Source organism: Peromyscus leucopus, chromosome 16_21 (assembly GCF_004664715.2).
Source record: "Peromyscus leucopus breed LL Stock chromosome 16_21, UCI_PerLeu_2.1, whole genome shotgun sequence".
Lineage (NCBI taxonomy): Eukaryota > Metazoa > Chordata > Mammalia > Rodentia > Cricetidae > Peromyscus > Peromyscus leucopus.
This window is the reverse complement of record NC_051084.1, coordinates 65,000,458-65,016,451: the sequence shown is the minus strand read 5'-3', so window position 1 is coordinate 65,016,451 and position 15,994 is coordinate 65,000,458. Positions and strand designations below refer to the sequence as shown.

General features: G+C 37.8%; 1 pseudogene; it reads left to right on the top strand.

Annotated features, from left to right (window-relative positions):
* Positions 1-2,396: 2,396 nt before the first annotated feature.
* Positions 2,397-3,281, top strand: LOC114705379 (annotated as a pseudogene).
* The last annotated feature ends 12,713 nt before the right edge of the window (positions 3,282-15,994 follow it).

Genomic DNA, 15,994 nt, shown 5'->3' with positions numbered 1-15,994 from the left:
CCATCTGGCAAAGTGGCATATAGTGACCCCAAAAGGAGCTTGTAGGCTCCTTTTAAGCAGGAGAGATTAGTCTTGGGGCTGATTGTTGGGTTTAAACAAAACATTTACTAGTTGTTATATGATTGGCAGGTGGCTCTAGTGGTTAGGAACTTTCCAGTGGCAGGGAAAGAAAAGCTGTTTTTTTTTCAGGGTACCTACTGATTGATTGGTTGCCCCTGAGTGGGAGTTTTCCCAAGAACTGCTCACTCAGCTCCAGCCAGCTCCAGTAAACCGAAACTAAGGCCTGGTCTTTGGCAGGACTACTAGGAGCCTGCTCTGGCCCTTGTCTGGCTCCCCAGCCCTCCCGATCAGCATGGCTGGAAGCATGGCGGCATGCCAGCAGACATGGTACTGGAGAGGAACTGACAGCTCTACATCTGGATCCAAATGCAGCAGGAAGAGAGAAAGCCACTAGGCCTGGCTTGGGCTTTTGAAACCTCAAAGCTCAGCCCCCTCCCCCTCAGTGACACACTCCCTCCAACAAGACCACACCTAATAGTGCCACTCCCTGGTGACTAAGCATTCAAATTTATGAGCCTATGGGGGCCATTTTTATTCAAACCACCACAAGGACCAACATTTAATGAACACTGACTGAAGTCACCTTCTCTCTTTTGTCTTTGCTGTTTTACTTCACTGTTCTGTGGGTAAACAATTCCTTAGGTTAGCAGCTTCTTACCTTTGTCCCTGCCTCCTATCTGCCCCAATTCTGATATGTCCATATCACTTCACTGAGTATATTTCAATCATGCTTCCATATCCTCTCATGAATTTCCTCAGAAGACCTCTATGTCTTCCTCACGGCTAGTCACACCTGATCTTCCTCGGCTGTTCCCAGGTCTAATACTGATGCAATTCCTCTGCTTAAAATATCACATTTGTCACATGCTAGTTCTTTTCCTTGAAAGTACTCCATATTTTTCTCCAGAGAGACACCAATATACATGTTTGTCAATAATGGATGTAAATAAGTTCCTCTTTCTCCACATCTTCAGCGTTTCTTTTTACCATAACTGTCTGACATGGATTAATACTTCATTCTAGTTTTGATTTGAATTTCCCTGATGGCTGAGGCTACAATGTTGTGGGATGTGTTCTGTATGTTGTGACTATGTGTTGCTCTGGTTGGTTGATAAATAAAATACTGATTGGCCAGTAGCCAGGCAGGAAATATAGGCGGGGTGAGCAGATAAGGAGAATTCTGGGAAGAGGAAGGGCTGAGTCAGGAGTCACCAGCCAGACACAGAGGAAGCAAAATGTCAAGGCAGAACTGAGAAAAGTTACCAAGCCACATAGCTAAACATAGATAAGAATTATGGTTTAATTTAAGTGTAAGAGCTAGTCAGTAATAAGCCTAAACTAATGGACAAGTAGTTATAATTAATATAAGCTTCTGATTGATTATTTTATAAGCGGGCCATGGGACTGCAGGGGCCTGGCAGAACCAGAGAAACCTTCCAACTACACTACAAAGCATATATATATGGGGTGGGGTGGGGTGGGTGGGTATATATTATATATATGTATATGAAATACAAATATATGTATTTCAAGTCATTTGCATTTTTCTTTTGGCAAGTGCCTACTCAAATTCTTTGCCAATTTTTAAATTGAGTTGCCTGGCATTTAATTTTTAAATATTTTTATGTTCTTTATATATTCTGTGTACTAACTCTTTGTGAAAGGAATAAATAGAAATGTCTTATTTCAGGATGTAAGTTGTATCAAATCATAGAATGAAAGGAAATGAAAGCAGCACACCAAAGAGAAGCTTTGGAGACAGTGCTTCCTCTTGCTCTGTCCCCAACAGCTGAGGTATGAAGTTACCCTACACAGTCAGTAGCAAATGACTGGAAGAAATATGTGGTATATAGGTATACACTGTCATCATCATATTTGCCTGTAAGGAAGTTGAAATCTTGTCCTTTTTCAGACAAGTAGATTGAATTAGAGGGAAGTATGTTAAATGTAATAGGCCAAACAGAAAACAAAATTATAATATGATTTTCACATGTGAAACCTAAAAATATATGTAAATAAAAATAAAGGTTTGTTGCCTATACTTTTCCATATAGTGTGGGAGAGATGTAACAACCTACCAGTGACTTAACCTTCCATTGCAGTGACTTGGACAGAAAGCATGGGGAGTCAGTGCAATTACACTGAATAAATTTGCGTGAGAAAAGCAGAGTGCCAATTAATGTTGGAACTCAAGTTGCAATATATCCATTAGAAGTAAATAAAATACTTATAACAAGTCCATAAAGAAAATACAAAATTAAATAAATAAAAGATTAACATGAATTCCAGGCTCCGGTGCGCACAGCCTCCGACCCTAATTTCTACATTCACCGGAAGAAGGCGAGTCTCTTTCTGTTCCCAGTGCAGCAATGGCTCGTGGTCCCAAGAAACATCTGAAGCGTGTAGCAGCTCCAAAACATTGGATGCTGGATAAAATGACCGGCGTGTTTGCTCCTCGTCCATCCACTGGCCCTCACAAGCTGAGGGAATGTCTGCCTCTGATCATTTCCTAAAGAACAGATTTAAGTATGCCCTGACTGAAGATGAGTAAAAAAGATTTGCATGCAGCGCTTCATGAAGATTGATGGCAAATCAGGACCAACATAACCCACGCTGCTGGGGTTATGGATGTCATCAGCATTGACAAGACTGGAGAGAACTTCCGTCTGATCTATGACACCAAGGGTCGATTTGCTGTTCGTCGTATAACACCTGAGGAGTCCAAGTACAAGTTGTGCAAAGTGAGAAAGATCTTTGTGGGCACAAAAGGAATCCCACATCTGGTGACCCGTGATGCTCGCACTATTTGCTACCCTGATCCCCTCATCAAGGTGAATGACACCATTCAGATTGATTTGGATACAGGCAAAACAACCGACTTCATCGAGTTTGACACCGGTAACCTGTGTATGGTGACTGGAGGTGCTAACTTGGGAAGAATTGGTGTGATCACCAACAGAGAAAGACATCCCAGCTCTTTTGATGTGGTTCATGTGAAAGATGCCACTGGCAACAGCTCTGCCACCTGGCTTTCCAACATTTTTGTTATTGGCAAGGGCAACAAACCATGGATTTCTCTTCCCCGAGGAAAAGGAATCTGCCTCACCATTGCTGAAGAGAGAGACAAGAGGCTAGCGGCCAGAGCAGTGGGTAAAATGGTCTCTAGGAGACATGCTGGAGGAGTATTTGTACAAGCCTTTCTAGGTGATGTGCTAGATTAAACAGCATGATGAACTATATAAAAAAAAAAAAAAGATTAACATGAAATTGGAATTAGGAGAGATATGAGTGTGAGAACAGAAAAAGTAAAAGTTGTTTAAATTTGATGAATGTATGTGTACATGTGGAAATGTCACAGTGAATTCTTATGATATACATTATGATAAAGAAAAATGAAATAAAGCTTTGTTGTCATAGAAACCCTAACCCAAGTTTATTGTTTCCACCGAGCCTTTCCAGCACTGGCTTCCTCTGATGTGATTCACCATTGTTCTCTACACCACTAAAGCAATTTATTTGACTGTTCACAGATTTGCAGAAACATGAGCAATGAGTGAATTTGCATTTCCTTCTTGCAATTAGAATTCTGATGCACTGTGTCACTGGCCTATGACCAGTCCCTGCCACAGTTTTCTGCTGAGGTCTGTATCAGGGGCTTTAGCAGAAGGTCCCGGAAGCATTGAAGCCGGAAATTTGTCAGACTGCGTGTGCACCTCTCGGATTTTTGACAACTCCTCTTGACTGATTGCCTGATTGTATATTCTTTACTATTCCCATGTGGAAAATGGACCCTATGCTTTCCAGCCAATAGAAGCATAATTGAAGTTCATGAATACTGTGAAAGAATATCAATGAAAGCCATCATAATTCTCGGTCTTTTAATTATGAGGGGTTTTAATGTTTTCTTGTCCTGAGTTACTCCTCTATTTTCTTTATTGGACCTGGAGGAGAAATTAAATACTTCCTATTTCTTTACCTATTTGATGTCACTGGATTTTTTTAACTATATTCAGAAATGTTTTACAATGTTCATTATTATAAAGATAAATACATTTACTCCATCCAAGGTTTGCAACAATATTAACGACTAAAATAGAAAAACCAGTGGTCCCAAAATAAATACAGAAACAAACAGTGATGTGAAAGGACAAATTTAAAAATTAGTTCATACTGAGAAACTAAAAACAGTCCGTGTGTGTTTACCAAATCAACCCATGCCTCTTTGCCCACTCATAGTAGGGACTGACTCACTTTGAATCCTCTAATTGGGATGTTTCCCAGATTTTTCTACTCAAATAACACATCATGTCTTACTTCTTCATCCAGTGTAGGTCATCTTAACATAAAAGAAACTTGTAGATCATATTTACTTGTTAATTTATGCTTATTGTGGACTATCACTATTTGGAGGTTATATGCTATTGAGTACTATGTAGGTATGTACAGACATGTGTGTGCATGTGTGCATCTTTGTGTGTGTGTGTGTGTGTGTGTGTGTGTGTGTATGTGTGTGTGGTCAAGTTAATCCCCAGTAAGTTTAGGAACATTACATTACCAAACTCAGGATCAGGATCATTTGTCATAGCTTTTTGGAGAATGACCTAAAAAAAGAAAACAAAATAACCTGAGTACTAAATTTAAATTTCATGAGAAATATCAATTTTCTTTAGATGTTAAAATTACTGTTCTATTACTGTTCTATTCCTCTTAAGTAAATATTATTTAACATTAATTAATATTAGTTATCTATAAGTATCCATGTTAATAATTAGAATACTATTCTTCTCACATCTTTTTTAGAATATTTAAAATTACTTCCTAAAAAAATGAAATGAAAGTGGAAAAAGAGACTTGGAAAAAGATTTCTCTAATACTGGTTCATTGAAGCCTTAAAAGCAGTTAGTATTGAAGTCTCTTTTGTATCTTATGTTATCTGGAAAAGTAGAGGGAATATTTTAAGTGACACTACTTATAGCTTCCTTACCATTCTGAAATCCTCTCAGGGCAAACAGTATAATTTAAAACTCTTTTGTCGTAACTCGCAGGTCCAGATGATTTCGTTCTTAGAGCAATCCAAAACTAAATTAATATATAAAAAACTATCAGTGTCTGTAAAACTAAATTAAAATACAAAAAATTATCTGAAATTTTAAAAGTATCCTAACACAAGCCTGAAATAAGGAAAGGAGAAAATGGCTACATTCTGTCAGCATTCAGCTATAAATTTTTCTCCTAAACTGCTGGAATGATAAAAATATTCTCTGCTTTATTCATGTGTCTATGACAGAGAAAGAACAGCACCCCAAACCAATATTAAACACACATTCCATGAAGGGTTAACTTCTAAAAGAGTGTCTGTTAACAGAATTGTCACGTAAGCTCAGGAAAGAAGTCTGTGTTCTTGAATGGGATGTTTTAACCCCTGACTCTGTTTTCTTATACATAAATCATATAAATAAGTTTTCAAAACTCTTTTAAGAATGTGAAAATTCACACAGGCATTCTAGGAACAAGCACTAATGCTTCTCAGTAAATGTCATACTACTCCCCCCCCCTTATTTTATTTTATAATATCATTCAGTTCTACATATCAGCCACAGATTCCCTTGTTCTCCTCCCTCCTTTCCCCCTCCCCTTCCCCCCAGCCCACCTCCCATTCCCACCTCCTCCAGGGCAAAGCCTCCCCCTAGGACTGAGATCAACCTGGTAGACTCAGTCCAGGCAGGTCAGCCCCCTCCTCCCAGACTGAGCCAAGCGTCCCTGCATAAGCCCCAGGTTTCAAACAGCCAACTCATGCAATGAGCATACTACTTTATAATACAGTCATTGGTAATTGTTTTGATCCCACACATTCTAAGCATCATTTAATCCACCTTTATAAGCTTTAATGAAATGAAGAAAGGGAGGCAAGGCCAATGTTCATGAATTATTTAACACATTAGATCAGACCCTTTTACTGTTATGTACCCCAAAAGGAAGCACATCACTAAAGTTGAGGTGAGTAGAACAAATAATAACTGTGTTTCCTCCTTAATTCTTCATGGTTCAGAAAGAATCAGATAATGTTGGGAGCGTTAGGTCACTTCCACAGTGGAGAAGATGGCCATGACTTCACTGTGAGTAAAAAAGCTCCTTGGTATTTTCCTCCAGCTCTTCTCCCCACTGACTGCCATAAATGTATCTTCCCTAATGAGGGCAGTGACCAGGTATTAACCACACATGGGCAACATGCTCTTTACAGTATATTAACTCTTCTGTGTCTTCCCCAAGATCTTCATAAGGTAAAAATTCCTCATTTTCCTCAAATCTTATTGATAAGGGCCATGAGTTATCGACAGGACATGTCATCTGTGGAATGCCACAGTTCAAGAGAAAAACAATATTAAAAGATCAGACTCTAGATGAAAACATTTATGCTCAAGATGCTCTTACTGCCAAAAAAAAAAAAAAAAACTTATTCATCATTGTCTTTGGACCATTAGCTGAGGACATTGATAGGTCAGTTTTACGAATGCTCCATATATCACCCCTGTTCTTTGCTCACTCCCAACTTCCCTCATCGGTCCTCTTCCACAGAGCATTGCATGCCAGAAATAAAAGGGAAGGAAATGGATTCTCTTGACTCCTTTTAATGGAGATCAGAAAACAAAAGACATAAAAATAGTGTTTTTTACCTCACAAAAAGAGAAAATATATTTTTTTTATTCTGATGTTCTCATTCTTCATTCTTATTCTGATCTACAACTTCCTAGGATAGTGTGAAATTAAGGATGTAAGGTCCTAGCTAGAATGACAGTCAGAAAGACAGGAATAGATCCTGCAAGTCTGAGCTTTGATATTTCTACTTCAGTCATAAAAACATTCTGGAAACAGACAAAAAAAATTACATTACCTATAAATTCTTATTCTTAGGATAATCTTTACTCACAAAGTTGTGAGGTTCTATAATTTTGTTTGTTTGTTTGTTTGTTTGGGTTGTTTTTGTTTTTTTAAGACACGGTTTCTCTGTGTAGTTTTGGTGCCTGTCCTGGATCTCGCTCTGTAGACCAGGCTGGTCTTGAACTCACAGAGATCGCCTGACTCTGCCTCCTGAGTGCTGGGATTAAAGGCGTGCAACACCACTGCCCAGCGAGATTCTATAAATTTTTGAATTGAGATTATTAGTTATCATCTGAAATTAAATTTGAAGGTGAATTAGGGTGACCAAAACACCCTAGCGAATCAAGTGTTAAACAAGGGAACAAAAAGCTGAATGACTCATAAAACACAACTGTGATCTAGAAAGCCAACATGGACCCGAGTCCCTAGTCACATGACAGAATGAGCATTTGTTGCTGGAGGGCTTCTCTCCAGGTTCCCCAAGCCCCGCAGTCCCACAATCCACTTATAAAATAATCACTCAGACGCTTATATCACTTATAAACTGTATGGCCGTGGCAGGCTTCTTGCTAACTGCTCTTTTATCTTAAATTAACCCATTTCTATAAATCTATACCTTGCCACGTGGCTGGTGGCTTACCAGAGTCTCTACATGCTGCTTGTCCTGGCGGTGGCTGCAGTCTCCCTCCCAGCCTTCCGCTTCCCAGAATTCTCCTCTCTCCTTGTCCCACCTACCTCCTGCCTGGTCATTGGCCATCAGTGTTTTATTTACATAGAGTGATATCCACAGCACTTCCCCTTTCTTCTTTTTTTAAAAAGGAAGGTTTTAACTTTAACATGGTAAAATTACATATAACAAAACAATTACCGAGCAAGAATTATAGTTACAAAATTAAAGAAGATGTCCTATCTATCTTATATTTGTGAGTTTAAGGTTTTATAGCTAACTTATCTTTTATCATAACTTAGGAAATTACGACTATCTAGCCTTCAACCACATCAAAGACCTGAGAAGGAACATAATGGTACCTGAGAAATGGTAGACGGATGCAAGCAACTTCGGGAATCTTGCAAGAGTAGACCAAGACAGCTGGCAGCCTGGACAGTCACCTGATGTTTCTCAGCATTGTTGGTGCATTCAAATTGGCTACAGGCCTAGAGTATCTGACAGACCATTTTTAGAAGCAGAAATTCTGAGAGACCATCTTACCCTGTCTTGGCAGAGTACAGTGGTCGCTTTCCTTGTGTCCCGCTTGTCCAGAAGGACAGCATTGCATTTGTACTGTCAGCCGTCAAGGCAAGGGCAGTTCTTTGCCCAGTAGGCCATTTTGTGCCAAAAAGACAAACTTCCAAATGGAAATGTCTTAGAAGCCCAACATTCTCTCGGGATCAATTGGTGCAGCCAGGAGCAATTGTGTCTCACATCAACAGAATTCTAAGTTATTTAAATGCCATATTCTCTAGGTCTATGAAGTGTTTGAAGATTACCTATCTATCTGAAATATATCTATGTATACCTAGAAGACTTAACTAACATGGCTACAGATATGATTATCATAGATGACTAATTATTAATCTATTTTTTAATTATCCATTACAATTTTAAATGAGTTATATAAACACAACACCTCAAACAAGAATAGAAATATATACATATATAGAGAGAGTATAACAAAATTAACTTCAAGTTTGTATCAATGAACCAAAATTTATACCAATGTAAAACATTTTAAACATAAACTAAAATCTATACCAATGTAAAACATTTTAAACAAGTTATTCTTTAAAAGTAGGTTCATTAATCTACCCTTTTATCTTATCATCTCCATATCCTCCTATATATCATATCCCCTTTTCTTTTTTAGAAAGAGATCACATTTATAATCAACCTGTTTTAAATAAAAATATTGGTTTTTCTCTGTCCCACACCAGAGGGCTCTTCTGATTTGGGACACAAGAATCCCTTAACCATTTTTTTTTTTTTAAAGCAATATGTCTGGGTTTAGAGGGGAGTGAGCCAATTCCACCTCTAAAGCCAGCTTGGTATATTTGGGAATTTGGGCGTAGCATCTCTTACTACTTCCTGCTGGAGGGGGCGCTGTATCTTATGGGGACGCAAAGAAAATTTTAGACCTATGGGGTAGTCCGTGAGGCTGTATTGTGTGAACCAGTTGCCTTGAAACCGATCTGGATGTTGGATCATCTGGGCCATGGTGTCATCGGAGTCCTTTCAGGGGGTCTTGGCTGGTGAAACCTGATGTATCTTAATCTGGAACAAGTCCACAGCCTCTGGCTTTCTGTGGAAACAAAAGCAGAACCTCTTTTCCAAAGTAACATATCCTTATATCCAAATTTTGAAGTCAAGGTACCTTTAAAATATATATTTTGGCATAACTCAACAGCTTTTGTAATCAAATATTTTTCTTTAGTTATGAATATCAAAGAGAACATAATCCAGATTCTCTGTGTGGTAGCCATCTTTATGTGGCTTATGTTTTATATTACCTTGAGCCTTGAGCCTATTGCTTTAAACTGCACCCTTGTAAGCCTGAAACGGCGCTGTGGCTGCTGGCTCCGCCCACTTCAGCTTCCCAACATGGCAGTGGTACATTTTCCGCCAGCTCTGGGAGTCATCAAGTCTCAGAAATAGTGGGTCTAAGCTTTTATCAAAGCAGCGTGTAGCCCAGAAACCTTTTTTTAAAAAAAATACTAGTAAAGACTAAATCTACTACACAGCATAATGTGCCTCTGGCAGACCCCTCATTCCCGCCATACTGCCGGTCAAACGCACTCGCCAGGAACCCGCCAGTGTTCAAACCTGCATTTTGCGGCGTCTAGCTGCTCATATGAGACAAGAAGCAGGAACCTGGTTTTGGCTCTGTTTAGAATTGGTTATTAAATATTCTCAGGCTTAAGGTGGAAACTCGAGCCTTTGGGCGCCATTTGTTGCTGGAGGGCTTCTCTCCAGGTTCCCCAAGCCCCGCCGTCCCACAATCCACTTATAAAATAATCACTCAGACGCTTATATCACTTATAAACTGTATGGCCATGGCAGGCTTCTTGCTAACTGCTCTTTTATCTTAAATTAACCCATTTCTATAAATCTATACCTTGCCACGTGGCTGGTGGCTTACCAGAGTCTCTACATGCTGCTTATCCTGGCGGTGGCTGCAGTCTCCCTCCCAGCCTTCCGCTTCCCAGAATTCTCCTCTCTCCTTGTCCCACCTACCTCCTGCCTGGTCATTGGCCATCAGTGTTTTATTTACATAGAGTGATATCCACAGCAAGCATTTGCCTTAATTCTTCATGACTTTCTTATATTCATTCCAAATGGAGGTTTCGAGATATTCTAGAACATGAGCTATAAAATGATTGTTCTCTGAATCTAATTCTTCACCTATTATGAGTGTAAAGGCTTGTTAGGGAAGCATATCATTTGACTTTTCACGTATTCACATGTTCAAAATATAATCTGATTGTATATGTGAGAAAACAAGAGGTGTTACGAGGGCAATATGAAGAATTTTATAGAAAGAAATGACGGAGACTGGGAGATACAGAGTTTTTATAAAGCACTACAGATTTTAGTCTTTGAGGATGTTTATTATCTCCTGTGTATGAACCCAGGATTACTGTAATACAGCAGCTCTCATCAAGTTATTGCCTGGCACTTGCCCTTTCTATTCCCAAGGCTAAGTCTCATAAAAAGCCTGTGAATGAGCCAAGGCAGATACAGGTTACCCTTTTCCAGGAAGGTTGGCCAGTGTCTTCTCAGGCAATGGGAGATCAAGTTAATGCATGCATTTTGTTTGTTAGGTATGAACAGAATCATGCAGGTGATATTTTATTAGATGATGCATTCCAACTACAGACGTTTTCATTACTACAAGAAGAAATGATATAATAATTACGGGAATTGTCCTAGTTTAGAGGTTAATGGAATCACGAGCTATTGCACTTATAAATGATGGTAAGGATTATTTATCTACTAACATCCCCTAGAAATTCGGTAAGAAGCTAGGAAGGGGAAATAACATGTAAAGGTTAAAAAATAATAATAATAAATATAAACTTAATAGATGTGTGGAAAAGCAACAATTTCTCTGGCTCCAAGGCAATGATTTTTACATATTTTCTTTAAGTCTCTTGCTTAGTAACATCATCCCTGGAATAATTTAGATTAGACTATTATAACTTAGATTAGACTATTATAAACTGCTTAGAACCTAGTTTCTACTTTTGATACTAGGTAGGTCAGAAAACAGAATTTAAGGGAAGTTAGATAATATATCAATCTACAAAATTTGCCACACATGAAAAACAAACACCAACTGGGCAATAGTGGTGCATGCCTTTAATCCCAGCACTCAGGAGGCAGAGACAAGTGGATCTCTATAAGTTCAAGGCCAGGCTGATTGACAGAGTGAGTCCCAGGACAGCCAAAGCTACATAGAGAAATACTGCCTCAATCAATCAATCAATCAACCAATCAATCAATAAAATAATGAGAGAGAGAGAATTCCAGGTATATTTGGAGTTAATAGTAATGTATGTGAAAATTAAAAGCTTATAAAATTATTGGAGATTTCATGTCCTTTAGTAAATGAACATTTCTTTTAAAAAAAATAATAGAAAATTATAAACACTGAAGGAAAAGTTACACTTAACAAAGTACCTAAGTTACAAAAAAAATCAAACTTAATAAACAAAATTCCAAACCTATTCATTATAGAGATTGTAAACACACAATCATGCATACATATATGCTTATGCATACACACACAGAAACACATGTTCATACATATATACTTGGACAAAAAAAGGATCCTTACAAATTTCTGAGAAAACTAAAAAGACTGTGTGAGTAAATGGACAAAGGATATTAGTTGAATAATTCATAAAACAGTATTTAAAAGGGCAAAATAGCATATAAGACGTTCAGTTTCTGCAGTCATCAGCAAAATGCAAATTAGACAAACAAAAAGATCCCTTCTATGTATTAGACCCACAGACATTTTCTTAAAAGAGAGAAATATGCCTCTTATTATACAAAGCCTGTGGGTAAAGTGAGGTCTTTTCCCTGGTGCCAGATATGTATAGTTTTAGAGCTTTTATGAACGCAATCTGGCAGCATCTTTGAAATCTACATTGAATATACCCTTAACCTTCAAACTTTCCTGAGACCTCCCTATAAAAATAAAAGCATTAAGACATAAAGATATAACGACAAGAATAGTGCCAGCAACGTCGGTTGCAGTGGCAAAACACAGCGAGAAGTCTGTCGTCGATAAAGAGTGAAGCTGCCTAAAAGAGATCATATTCACATTCCAGAGTAATTTATAAGTCAGTCTAAAAGAATACGAAAATTTATCAATTGACTTGAAGAATTCCCATGACTTTCCATATTGAGAAAAACAAATGTTCATAGAAATATGTTTTATCATTATATTCTAAAGAACAATAATAAATACATATGTGTGTTTACAGATAGAGATGTAGACAATAGATGAATAGACAGATATGTACACATTTCTGTGTTTACATACATGTAATTATATGTAATTGTTTTAATATGGAAAAAACATAAAATTATATAAGAGCCTTGAGAGTGGGTATAAGTAAACAAGTGAGAGATAACATACAATACATTTATATAAGCAAGGTAAACAGCATTGATGCAAAATTAGAGTTGCTTGTCCACATACTTCTGAATTCATTTCACATTAAAATAGCCTTTTTGGCTAATCAACGCAGAATGATTCATGTAGTTCAAGTCAAATATAAGACAAGTTTTAAACTGAGGAAGGATCACGAAAAGAAGCATCTTAAATCATCAAACTGAAATCAGACAGAGTGTCAGTTTAGAGCTAGGTTCTTCCCTTTCAATAAACTCCACCTCCCCTCATAGTCAACAGATGATTTCACCACCCACTCCAAAGAGAAAATAGACACCAATGAACCAAAATTGCTCTGCTGCCCACTGCCACTTCTATAAACTTAAGCCCAGCTGCTTCCACCCTCCCTTTCCCTCCTGTTACCTACAGTTAAATTCACCTCAGGCTCTGTGATTCCATAGTTAATACCCTTCCCAGAACACGTATTCTATTTATTGTCCTTTCCTTTCATGTCTTGCAACTTTTTCTTCCCTAGGACTTTTTTGAAAATATTACTCAAATATAAGGTTTTACCTTAAAAGTTTTGAAATTTCAGGTCTGGCTCAAGAATGTATGAGGTGAATCTATAACGTTTTTGAATATTTGGAAATATATGTCAAAGCAATCAAAGACTATGGGGCGGGGGGTGGGGGGTGGGGGGTGGGGGGGGTGGGGGAATCCGTCAAGATGACTTAGCAGCTTCCGGAGGACCACAGGGGAGACAAATGGTAAAAGCTGAGCATCACCAAGTGTAATAGCTCCATGAAATATGTTAAAATCTAACATTCATAATGTTCAATTTTATAAAACATTAAAATGCCCAGGTCGTTTTTTAAAAGACGCCTTGTATTTAAGCTACAACAACAGACAATAAACAATGGAAGCATATATTCCTTATTTATAGAAATTGTATCTCAGTGAGATTACTTATCCTAATACCTCCCCACTGAAACCTTATAGGTGTTAGTTCCTCCACTCTTGGGGTAACTTGGTACTGTAGTGAGGGGTATCTCATTACTACATATAGCAATTCCATGCATCTTAGAAGCCTGCCAGCAATGATCACTCTGTTTGCACAGTCTCACTAACTGTGCAATGTGAAGCTTCTGGTGACACACACATTACAGAATGTGAAGTGAATGGATTCAAACACTTCACAAAGAGGAGAGCAAGAAACATCCAGCATGATTTTTACATGAATATCATACAGCTGAAGCTAATTAATTTTTACCTCTCCCATTATTTTTTATTTTAAATAATGTTTTTAATTTACTCTTTGAGAATTTCATACAGCTAATTTTGATCATATTCATACCCTCAGCTCTGGACAGAACTTCCACCTTCTCCTTGTGGATCCAACTTCATGTGTGTCCATTTTCTCCCTTTCCTTGTCCCTCTCTCTCTTTCCAAAGGAAAAAAAAATGGAATCTAGCTTGTGTTGGCCAACTACTTCTGAGCATAAGGCCTGCCCTAGAGTGTGGTCAGTATAGCAGGTGTCACATCATTCATGGAAATGTACTTTCTCTCCCAGTACCAATAAAATGCTAATAGTTTCTCAATTTGGAATGAGACTTTGTGCCCACCTTCCCTCCTCCATGCTGGTATTTTGTCTGGCTTGAGCTTATGTAAATCTTGCAGTGTTTTAATCTCCATGAGTTCATATGTGCATCTGCCCTGTTTTGTCTATTCAAGTAGGTTTTCTGAAATATAGAAATAATTTTTTTGAAAAAAAAAAACTCTGACTCCATACAATTGAATGGTCAATGAAGAGAAGTCTACAGATTTATTCATCTAATGATGGTATAAAAAGGGCATATATAGAATTGAAATACTCCACTCTACAACTGTCAATGTATCCAGACAATGATACCTGCTTCCCATCATAACAAACTTTTCAGTTTTTTAAATGCTACTTGTAGGTAGCATTTAAGTACCTTCAAGGACCTGCACATCCACCTTTATACACATGTGCACCAGCACGCGCACACACACACACACACACACACACACACACACACACACACACACACACAGGAACACATAAATATGCACATGTACAAAAATTTAAAAACATTATTTTTAAATTTTTATTTTTGAATGCTTTCATGCATGTATATAAAAAAAATTTAAGTGTTTTTCAAGTCCCATTAGGCTCTCTTCATTCCTCTGCCTCTTCTGCTGAATCCTTCGTCTCCCATGAAAGTCCACATCCTTTCTTGTCTTTATTTCTGGGTTTGAGCCATGGAGTTTGCTTAAGGTTGCTTGCATCAGTGTGAGTGTGAGATCATTTACTGAAGAATAGGGCCCCTACCTTTCAGTGGCTATACCACTGAAGAAAGTGACATCATTTTAAGTCCTCTGCATATCTACTACTTGCAGGCTCTTCACACCAACTAAGTTCTATTTATTATTCAAATCTGTCTTCCCCAAGGAGTCTCCTTTTTTAAGTCAAGTCTTGCCATTCTTTTCTCATAAGAGAATATACTTCTTCTAGTAAAAAAACACATTATATTCCATCTGATCTCTTAGTGAATTATCTTGTTTGATTACAGACTGTCAATGCCCTGAAAGGTGAGTGTTTCTCTAGCTTATCTGCTGCAGTATTTTGGGATTTCAGCATCTGACTCAGAAGCCTACCCCAAAATATTTGTTAAATGATCCACATCCTAAATACTGGACTGAAATGGGTTTTCTGTGTATGGGGCTTTTTTTCTTATTTTTGTTCAGCTATTTATGCAGAGTCATTTTTATTTGTGCCTAAAAATTCTTGCTCCAATCCAGGAAAAGCTTTACAAAAACCCCACACAAATGTATTTAAAGATCAAATCATGCACTATTTTCAAATTGAAAGTATGCTACAAATTAATGAGTAGTGAAGTCCATTTTTAATATTTCAATGAAATAGAATAAAATGGAATCAAAGCCTCAAAATGGACTGTACAAAAATAAACAATATTAGTATTTTTGAACACTGTGTGCATACATATTTGAATATTATAAACATATATATGTTAATTAATGTATGTAAGAGCATACATGTATATTGTAAATTTATATTTTTTAAGAATTAAAGACCTATCTTTTGAGGGCTGGAGAGATGACTCAGTGGTTAAAAGCACTAGCTGTTCTTACAGAGGACCACAACTACCGGAACCCACAACAGGTGGTTCACAACTGCCAGTATCTTTAGTTCAAAGAGATCTGCCACCGTCCTCCTGCCTCCACAGGTGCTGCTCATATGTGGTGCACATACAGAGAAGCAAGCACACACATATACACAAAAACAAGATAATTATTTTAAATGAATCTTTTGTTCTGTGGCTCTTGAACAAAATAGCCAATTACCATTTAAGCAGTAAGGAACATGAACGTGGAAGCAGTTTTCATTCACAATAGATATA